Here is an 11,250-nt window from a genome sequence, read left to right as displayed (position 1 = left end):
TGAAGGAGACTGAGAAGGCTGGCGAGGATTGTGTCTGATACACGCAGGTGGAACTAGAAGAGTTACTGTGTTACCCAGGTGGTAGAATCCTCTAGAACCCAGATGTATTCGTTTCCTAGGACTGCCACAAGAAATTACCAGAGACCTAGTGGCTTAGACAATAGAAACTTATTCTCTCACCATTCCAGAGACTAGAAGTCTGAAATTAAGTTGTCATCAGTGCCATGCCCCCTCCAAAGGCTCTAGGCAAGGCTCCTTCCTTGCGTCTTTCTAGCTTCTGCTGGCTCCCAGCCACCCTTCGAGTTCCGTGGCTTGTAGATACATTGCTCCCATGTCTGCCTCTGTCTTCACATCACCCTCCTCTCTGTGTCTCTGTGTGTCCTCTCTTCTTATAAGGACACCAGTCACTGGCCCACAGGCCCACCCTAAATCCCAGATGATTTCATCTTGAGATTCTTAACTAATTATACCTGCAAAGACCTTTATTCCACATAAAGTCACATCCTGAGTTTCTGGGTGGACAGGAATTTTGAGGGGGGCACTACTTCACCCACTATGCCAGGCCTTGGGGAACCATCGCTGCTTTTGGTTGTAGTGAAATAAACTGAGTAAGTGTGCCCCTGCCTGAGACAAAACAAGGACTGTCTGATGCCTCTGAAAGGCGTGGGGTCAAAAGTCTTAAAATCAAAATACCTCAGAGTGTATTGATAACTTGGTTTACTGAGCTTATCAGAACAAAATCACTTGACAGCCACTCAGGATTTTGAGTTAAAGTGAACTTTCTTTGGGATGCCCAACTGAAATGAGCTGTCTGATCTAGCCACACCATCACAAAAATGGATTCTTTGATATAGAAAACATCTAAGTAGGTTATGGACACAACTGTACACATACATGCACACATAAACAAAAAGTGAGAGAGACTAGTTTTTACATGACACTACTTGTGGCATCACTATATACACACAGCCGAAAAGACCAGAAGTCCTTTGCATTTTTGTATAATTGGAGGCTTTTCTTTTGGTCAGTCTCGTTAGTTACTTTGGTTTACAAAGCGTGGCATTTTTTATAGTTTTGCCTCTTCACTCTACGAATTGTATTTTCTTCCTAAAGCCATCTCATTTTGGATATTGCTACATGGTGTGCTCTTTATCGTTGATCACTTTCTCTGTAACATCACCAGCCGGAAGGGCACATTATTTCAAGTCTTGCTTCAGTGACTCCTGGAAGCATTTTTGAGGGGAGAGAGTATGAACTGAGGAAGGAAGAGTGGAGGGTGCCTTTACTTCATTGATGTTGGCATATTTTAACCCCTTCACGCAAGAAAAAGTTGACTCAGCATCTCCAGTGAATGCACCAGTCCCTGTGTTGGGCTCTGGGGTACAGTGGTGAACTCAACAGGCATGTTGACTGCTTTCAGGTGGCTAATCGTCCAGCTCACCAGACAGCAGTTGCTTGGATAGCCTGGGGTCATCTGTTAAGCAATGATGAGTCAGAAAAACCATATTTTCTGAGCCACTTCTTGATCTGAATTTGATGTCTTAGGAGGCAGCAGACAAAAAGAATTCATTCCTTGCTCCTGAAGTAGATGTTTATAGGGTCAAAAGGCTGAAAGGCATGTCAGGGGTTATTTGGTCCAGTCTCATGATTTCAGTCAGCAGACATCTGATAAACATTCATTGAATGTCAACAATGTACCAGGCACCATACTAGGTCCTGAAGAAACAACAGCGAGGGAAGTCAGGCACAGAACTTGCTCTAACGAAATGCATCGTCTAGTGGAGGAAGTCAGACGTTATCAAACAATTACACAAATAAATATACAATATGATTGTGATAAAGGTTATGAAGAAAGTGTATGCAGCACCACGAGACCGCAAGATGAGGAATTTGTCTGAGTCAAGGAGGTCAAGAAGGCTTCCCCAAAAACTAGGCTTAAGCTGAGATCTAAACGAGGAGAAGTTTTGCAGGAGCAGGCAAGAGGAAAGAGAATTCAGGCAGAGGGAACAGGCAAGTTCATGGTGGACTCCTGTTCCAATCTCTTCTCCAGCCCTGCAGCAGGCTGTGAACGGGGCCAGGAATCTGCACTTTTTGCAAGGTCTGTAGGCGATTGTGATGCAATCCTGAGAGATCCCTCAATTTGAGAGCACAAGCTTTGTGTTCTAACAGACTTTAAAACAAATCATCTCCAGCTGCTGGGTGACCTTGAGCAAGTTTCTCTCTCAGCATCAGTCGTCTCCTCTTTTGACTGGGATAAGGTGTCCCTCAGAGTATGGAGATGACATTCAATATAATGAGTGTAAAAGCGTGTGCCACAGTTTGACACGTGAATGTAAGTATGCAGGTTGGCAAAATGTCACTTTCCTTTGCTCAAGATCTGCAGGGACAAAGATTGCATGGCCTCATGGGAAAGCCTGGCTCACACACATAAGGACAAATCACAGGGACTCCCAATGTGTTTCCAGGACAAGATTTACCTTTGACATCCTGAAGGGACCATGTTGCAAAGGTGGAATTTGGACAGAGGGAAGTGAGAGTTGAGGTGGAAGAATAGTGGGTGAAAGTGGGGCTGGCTCCACATTGAAGAAGGAACCATGTTGATGCTTCCCAACCTCTCCCAACTGGGGAGAGCATTCTTCTCCCCATGAGTAACCGATGACCACAAGCAGCTCAAGACGGATGTCCAGTGCTGGGGACAGTCACATTATTTCAGAATTTTCCTTGTATTGAATCCAGCAAGTTATCTCTTATATCAGTCAGGCCCTGGCAGGAAACAGGTGCATACTCAAGTGGGGCAACTGGAGGGAATGAATGACAGAGCTATGTACAAAAGTGTAGCAGGGTTAGGGGTGAACACTCTGGGGCCAGCTGCTGCTGGAAACCACTGAAACACCACCCCCAGGCATGAAGAGGCAGGGTGAGGGGTGGTGTGGAACCTAGCCATGGAAGAGGGGCCAGTAAACAGAAGCGGAGGCTGCATGGAAAGAAACCCAGCCACTGCCAGCCAGGGCTTGGCAGGCAGGGAGCCAGAGGAATTAATATTTGACCCCTCTCCTCTCATCCTTTAATACTCTGCTGGTGCCTCCCATTGACCAAGCCCAACCAAGAACCATAGGGCAAGAGAGCACATTAATGCAGCATAAAGCTTCCCAAGGGCACAGTGCAGGAAAGAGAAGAGATCAGAAAGTGAAATGGGGAAGATCCAGCTTATTATCTTGCAAAATAACTTTTGTTTTGAGTACCAGGCTCTGTTCAAGCACTTTCCATGTATTGTCTCCTTTAATTCTAATGATAGACTAAAAGTAAAGTATGTGCATATTTCTGTGAGTGCAAGAATGTGCGCACACACACGCACATACCCTGCAGGGCCCTGGCAATACAGCAGAAACGCTGCAGCCTCTATTAGTGCTTCTAGCTTAGGTAAAGCAACCCCACTGTCAAAGAAAGTCGAATTAGTTTGGTGGGTGCCAATATTGGAGCACTTCAAAAAGCTGGGATAGAAAGTAGAAGTCCTCAGTGTGCAGCTTGCTCAGCCCCAGGCCGTTGACAGGGAGGGGAGGAAGGCTGAGTTGCAGCCTTTGCTGCAGTTCTCAGTTCTGCTCTGTCACTGTCTGAGTGGGCAGCGTGTGAGCAGGAGCGGGGCAGGGGGCTCCATGAAAGCAGGATTATGGTGCATAGCCCTCGGCACATCCCACGTGCCATAGAGCCAGGAGCACACTTGGACCCTGACGAGCAGCCAGGTAGTTGGCAGAAGAGCCTTGCCTGGTCTGCCTCCTGCTCAGGGAAGACTACAGAATCAAAAACATTCTCAGGGAATGAATGCGCCTTCGCCTATGGTTCTAGACTTTGGTATGCACAAAAGTCATGGGGAGAACTCATTAAAAACGCAGATTCCAGGGCCCCATCTTCAGAGATTCCACTTCAGTAGGGCTGGTGGGGCCCCAGGAATCTGCATTTAGCACATTCCTCCGTGATTGTGCTGCAGGTGGTCTGAGGACCTCACTTTGAGAAACACTGATTTGGAGTGGGTGTGTGTTTTTAGAGCTGGCAGAGACAGGAGGCTTCCTGGGAGACCAAGTCCAGCCCCTGGATCCCGTAGAGGTTAAGTGACAGTACACTGCCAGAAGGAACTACAAATGTGTGCTGCAGGAATGGAGACAAGAACGTGACTCTTAGTTAAGGGTGGCCAGGTGTGACCACGGGAAGCAGCAGACAGAAACAGTGCTGGGGGAAGCAAATGGCAGAGACCGTGGAGATACTGTCTCCCCTGAAAGGGAAACTCACTTCCTGGGAGGCCACTTCTGCTAAAACCCAGCCCCTACTGCCTTCAGAATGGTCAGAGGGAAGGGGTTGGTAACTGTACGACTGGATCTCCCAAAGCACTCCAGGACGGTCACCTTGCATCCCCACAGGACACATCTGCCAAGGCTCTGGATGCCAAGCCCTCCAGACCCCTGAGAAGAAGCAGGGCTCCCTGGATCGACTTTCAGACAGTGTGCGGTGCTTCAGGCTCCGTGATCGGGAACTACGAGGTGTGGGACCCCGTCACCAATAAATACGTCTGTAACTTTGGACATCACTCTACCTCTCAGAGACTCCATTTCCAAACTGGTAAAATGGAAACAATAAAGCCAGGTTTCCCACCTCTGTCAGTGCAAAGATCAACTGAATCATGTTAGATCCCTGCCAATTGGAGAGAATAAATATTTACTGAGTGCCTACTACTTGCTAGATTGCATGGTTTATGTACAAAGATTTAAGCGTTTATAAAACCAATTTCAAATTAGAAAATCTGGCTTGGAATGACACCATTTAAGTGCTTTCTGATTGAATTGTTTTCTTTTTCCCTTTTTATCCAAATCTTCCCAATGGGACATTTCTTCAGCATGTTTTCTAGCATGTCATGAGCTCCTGATTATAACATGTATTCTGATTTCTGTTGTTCTACTTATGAGCACGTAATATATTTACTAAGGCAATATTTCCAGCAGCCTACATGTCTCTGGACTCCATTCATCCTCACAGATCCTAGAACACTGATTGGACCTGCGAGCTTCCTTCCATGAGCATCTCAGAGCAAACCCTGCTTTGTTCCCCAAAACAATTCTGGTTCGAGCGCCTCCTGGTTCTTAAGACCTCCTTCTCCACCATGAAAGTTCCTCCTTCTGCCTGCTGCTCCTGAGCATCCTGAATTCTCCCTCATTTTCTGCCTTTAGTGCCCAGCCCTGTTCTCTGGACATCTCTTCTTGCAAATTCACTCTCAGTGACCTCTGCCATCCACACTCATCCATGTGGATTAATGGAGCCCTTGAGAGTGGTGTGAAACAACACCCTCCCAGCTCTGCTCATTTCCAAACTAATTCCTCCAGTCACTCCTCTGCACAAGAATACTCAGCAGAGCCCTGCGCTGCTCCTGCTCGTTACACTGATTTGCATGATGATCCCGTCAGTGCCAGTGTCTAGTGTTCCTCTGAGGCGATAATGACAACCTACGTTTGTGTGGAGCTTCACAATTTACAAGGCTTTGCAAGACCATTATTTGAGATGATGCTCACAACAGCCTCATGGTGTGAGAGGGGCAGGTATTATGATTATGCTTCATCTTACAGATGATAAGACAGGCTTTGTCTAACTCAGTGGTTCTCAACTAGACGTGATATTACCCTCCAGGGAACATGGCAATGTCTGGAGGCGTTTTGGGTTGTCGCATTGTGGGGACAGGAGATACTACTGGCCTCTAGTGGATAGAACCAGGGATGCTGCTCAACATCCTACAATGCACAGAACAACCTCCACAACAAAGGATTATCTGGCCCAAAGCATCATGGTCCTGAAGTCAAGAATCTCTGGTCTAACCTCACTTAGTTTACTTGTAGATCCAGGATTCCAACCCAGATATTAGGATTCCAGGAACCCCTGCTCTTTTCAGGATCATCTGCCCCTTCTCTGAGGTCCTGGCACGAGTGTCCAGTACATGGGGTAATATAATCTTCTAAGAGAAACGGACTGACGAATTCAAGTCCCCCTTGGGCCTTGTGCTAGATGTGAAAATTGGGATGAATTACCAATTTTCTCTGAACTTCGTTTTCCTCAACCATAAAATGGTTATCCTACAACTGTTGGAAAATGAACCGGCCTATCACATATAAAGCACATGGTTGAGTATCTAGCAGACAGTAGGTACACTTTACTCTACCCTTCCCAATCTTCTCTCCTCTCTCTCCTTGATTTCAGCACTTGTTCTTTCCCCTGCTGCCTCCAAAATGAGCATTTTTAACTTACTGGTAGCTCTCAGGGCTAACCTCAAGTGACATAAAGGGAGCTCCACAAAACATCTTAGGAAAGCAATGCATCATGCAAAGAGTGTGAAGCTTGAGGAAGAGGAGGACAGCCAGCGTATGCTGAAGCTATTCGAGACCTTCCTCAGCTAAACTGTGAAGCTGGCAAATATTCTTTTTGGAGGGAGAACATGAATGTTTCAGCAGACCCTTGCTGTGGAGTTCCTGACAGTATGTATATAAAAATCCTGTGCTTTGGCCACATAGAGCTGCAGCCAAATCCTCATTATACACAGGAGTTAAAAGGGAAAAAAGAAAGTGTGCGAAAATGGAATCCTCCAATAATTTCTAGCCAATATTTCAGGGTGAGCACCTGTTTATCCGTGGCTACCACCTTCATCCGGGCACTAGGAAGAGCCATGCCCTCTGCCCTTCCAACAGCTTGTCCACGGAGCCAACAGGTCATACCCAGAATACTCCAGTGGATTCAGGTCTGCTCTATAGTGACACCAAGAGTAAACACTGTTCTTCCTGCCAACAGTGAACAGGATCTGCCCCAGCCCTGAAAGTGGGAAAGTAAATCACGCAGAGGGGCGAGTTAATTTTAGAGTTATTCTGGGCCCTCCCCATGAAGATCAGGCCAAAGCAGTGTGTTCAGAATTTCTCAAAAAGGCATTATATCTGTGAGGAAGCTTCCATATAGGAGTGGATCCAGGCTCCAAAAAGTGTCACCAGAGTGGCTGTGGGCTTTCCACAGCTTTCAGTAGAAGCCAGGCCTAATAACAAGGATCGGTGAGGGTACAGAGAATTAGAACATTCAGACCCTGCTGGTGGGAATATACAATGGTGCAGATGCTTTGGAAAACAGTCTGATAGTTCCTCAAAAAGTTCAACAGACTTACCACGTGGCCCAGAAACCCCCCTTGTGGGTACATTTCCAATGGAAATGAAAACATATAGCTACACAAAAACCTGTACATGAATATTCAGAGCAACATCGTTCATAATATCCAAAAGCTGGAAACAACCCAAATGTCCATCAGCTTATGAGTGGATAAATAGCTTGTGGTATATCCATACAGTGTGATATTATTTGGCAATAAGAAGAATTGAAGTACTGAGACTAGCTACAACATGGATGAACCTTGAAGACATTTGTGCTAGTAAACGACTAGTCACAAAAAGCCACACATTGAATGATCCCATTGATATCAAATGTCCAGATTAGACACATCCACAGAGTCACAAAGTAGACTAGTGGTTACCTAGGGCTAATGGCTACAGGATTTCTTGTTGGGTGATAAAGATGTTCTAAAAGTGGTTGTGGTGATGGTGATACAACTCTGTGAATATGCTAAAAGCCATTGAATTATACACCTTAAATGGCCAATTGTATGGTATGTGAATTATCTCAGCAAAGCTATTAGAAGGACAAGGAAGAAGAGGAGGAAAAAGAAAAAGAAGGAGAATCATTCAGGCTCTGAGATGCTCTGGCGAAGTCTCTCTGAAACATCTCAAGCTCATTACTGCTAGTAAGTGAGACAGCCCAGTGATTGCACTGTGGGCTCGGGAATAAAAATGAAGGAGTTGGGCTCAGATAGGCTTCAGTATCACTATACGACTCCTCACCAAGTGACTCCTGGAATTTGGGTAGAGTTTTCTGAGATACCTTCCATGTAGTGGTTCTCATCAGATCGCCTGGAGGACCTACTAAAACACATATTGCTGGGCCCCACCCCAGGGTGTCTGTGTTGGTGGGTCTGGAGTTGGGTCTGAGAATGTGCATTTCCAACAAGTTTCCAGGTGATGCTGACGCTGTGGGCCCTAGAACCACACTTTGAAAACTACTGATCTAATACTTAGTTCTTGAAGTTCCCCAGGGCCTATGGAGCATATTTTACCAATAACAGCAGAAATCCATAGAGCAAATTAGTTACATGAGTGTGTTGATATACATAACCGTATATGTATGTTATTTGGCAATTATTTCTAAATGTTGTTTTATAAGTAGTGACTGCAGTTCAGATGAAATAATAAAGGGAATGGCAGCACAGGAATCAGAAGACCTAGAAGGCATAACCTTCCAGTAGTAGGAATTTGAGCCAAAAAACTCCCTGACTGTAGATTCCTCAGCTGTGAAAAATGAATCCCAATAATGTCTCACTCATATATATCATAAGGTTGTGACAAAGATAACATGATAACCTAGTTGAAAGTGCATGGTTAACCATAAATGTGTTGAAACTCACCTTTTGAATGTCTGCTCAGGGAACCACTCTCCATGGGGCCTCAAGCAACCGGCTCCAGGCCTCAGCCATTTCTGGAATCCTGAGACATTGCATGAGTTAGGATGCTTTCAGCTCTGAGTAACGGGAATCTGCACCCGAACTGGCCTAAACTATAAAGACGTTTATTTCGGCACGCTGTGTGGAGTCCAGCCGTGGGCTTATAGTCTAAGCTGTATGATAAGAGAGGTCTGCAAAGAAATGGGTACAAGGCAGGGCCTGGAAACTGTTTAAAAATGAATTTATAATAAAGATAAGTGCCCACAATGATTTGCATTGTCTCTTGGAGCTCTTTAAGGTTTAAGATTACTCATAAGTCATACTCAAAATGTAGGCTGTAACTCATGAGCATCTGTAGAGGTTTTAAACCTCTCAACCTTGGCTACACGTGAGAATCATACAGAATTGTTTTAAAGGGAACTGTCATCTGGGTTCTGCTCAAAAGCTTCTGAGCTGATGGGTCTGGGGTGAGGCTCAGACACTGATGTTTTTCAAAAGCTCCCCAGGTAATTCTTCATGTTGACAGGGTTGAGAATGATGGCTCCGGCATATTATAAAGCAAAGTGGTCGCCCTAAGCTTGGAGGAATCCGGTTGGCAGCACTGGGGACTTACATGGGGACAGAAGTGATAGGAGAAGATGGTACTAAAAGCAAAACTGAGACTCATATACCTGTTCAGCCCAGAGCTTCTTCCCCTCCGTTCAGTAAACATTGATAGTCAGAGCAAATCACAGGCCCGATACACACACACAGGTGTTTGCTCCTTCTCATGTGTGACTTCTCTCTCCTTCAAGTTTACCTTGATGTTTAATCTAGGCTGAATACTATCTGGTAAATGTGCCATAGGTTGAGCAAGAGGTAAAATTTATGGTGTGATTTTTCTCCCCAGTTCCACACTCCTTTAAGAAAGTGGTTCTTAAACTTTGGTGTGAATAAAAATCACCTGGAGAACTTTTTTGTAAAAGATTGGCCCTAAGCTAACATCTGTTGCCAATCTCTTTTTTTTTTCTTGTCCCCAAAGCCCCCCAGTACCTAGTTGTATATCCTCATTGTAGGTCCTTCTAGTTGTGCTGTGTGGGACCCCACCTCAGCATGGCTTCATGAGCACTGCTAGGTCTGTGCCCAGGATCCGAACCGGTGAAACCCTGGGCCGTCAAAGCGGTGCACATGCACTTAACCACTCAGCCATGGGGCCGGCCCCGAGAACTTTTTCTTTAATTGCAGATACCTGGGCATCCCCTGTGAGGCCGTGATTTAGCAGATCTGGAGTGGAGCCCAGGAGTCTGCATTTTAACAAGCTTTGCAGGGGCTTAAGAGATCATTGGTCTACAACCACAATTTTAAGAAACTTCCTTAAGGACAACTCTGGTGAAAAATGGGAAAGACTATGCACTTAGAAGGTACCCAAAGGGCTCAAAAATTTGAACAGCCAATCACCAAAGAAGACATAGAGATGGCCAATAAACACATGAAAAAATGCTTAAAATCATTAGTCAATAGGGAAATACAACTCAAAACCTCAATGAAATACCACTGGAGACCTATTAATCTATTAAAATAACTCAAATAAAAAAGAAATAGCAGTTTTCTAGTAGAGGTAGACAATGGTTCAGCCACTTTAGAAATAGGGTTGTTTCTCATGAAGTTAAACATGCACTTGCACTGTGATCCAGCAATCCCACTCCTGGGTATCTGCCCAACAAAATAAAGATTGGTCCACACAAAACCCTGTTCGTGGATGTTTATAGCAGCTTTATGCATAATTACTAAGAACCAGAAACAATCCCAATGGCTTTCACACGGTAAATGTGGAAACATCTGTAATGCATCCATATCGTAGAATGCCACCAACAAAGTATGAATTAGTGACATGCACAACAACAAGGATGAACCTCGAAAAGATTATCCTAAGTAAAAAAAGTCAGACACAAAATACCACATATTGTACAATTCCATTTATTTGACATTCTAGAAAACGCAAAACTATAGTGACAGAAAGTAGATTAGGGGTTGCCATGGGTGGGGTATTAGGAAAGATTTGACTACCAAGGGGCATAAAGGGATTTTGGGGGTTCGTGGAACTGCTCAATGTCTTGATTATGGTGCTGGTTAAATGACTCTATGGTAAACATTTAAAAATATGAATTTTATTATATGTAAATTATACCTCAATAAAAAGAAAACTCAGCATACAGGGAAAAAACATCGAAGGATGAAAAGTGGCTTTATTCACATTAAACTTATTACATATTTGAGAGCAGAGCACAGTTTCCACGTATAACTAGGACCAATTTCGGCAGTTAAGAAGGATGCTAAGAGTAGAGATAAGGTCCAACTCATCCCTCCGTGGGCCCGTGGTACTTCCATATGTGACTTAAGAATTCTCAGAGCAGGGGCCGGACGCAAGGCTGAGTAGTTAAGTTGGCTCACTCCGCTTCGGTAGCCCAGGGTTTTGCCAGTTAGGATCCTGGGTGCGGACATGACAGAGCTCATCAGGCCATGTTGAGGCAGCACCCCACATGCCACAACTAGAAGGACCCACAACTAAAATATACAACTATGTCCTGGGGGGATTTGGGGAGAAAAAAAACAATAAAAAAAAAAAAGATTGACAACAGTTGTTAGCTCAGGTGCCAATCTTTATAAAAATAAGAATTCTCAGAGCAGCCTTGCAAACTGATCCACCA

Source organism: Equus caballus, chromosome 5 (genome assembly GCF_041296265.1).
Source record: "Equus caballus isolate H_3958 breed thoroughbred chromosome 5, TB-T2T, whole genome shotgun sequence".
Taxonomy (NCBI): domain Eukaryota; kingdom Metazoa; phylum Chordata; class Mammalia; order Perissodactyla; family Equidae; genus Equus; species Equus caballus.
Note: the sequence above shows the minus strand (reverse complement) of the source record.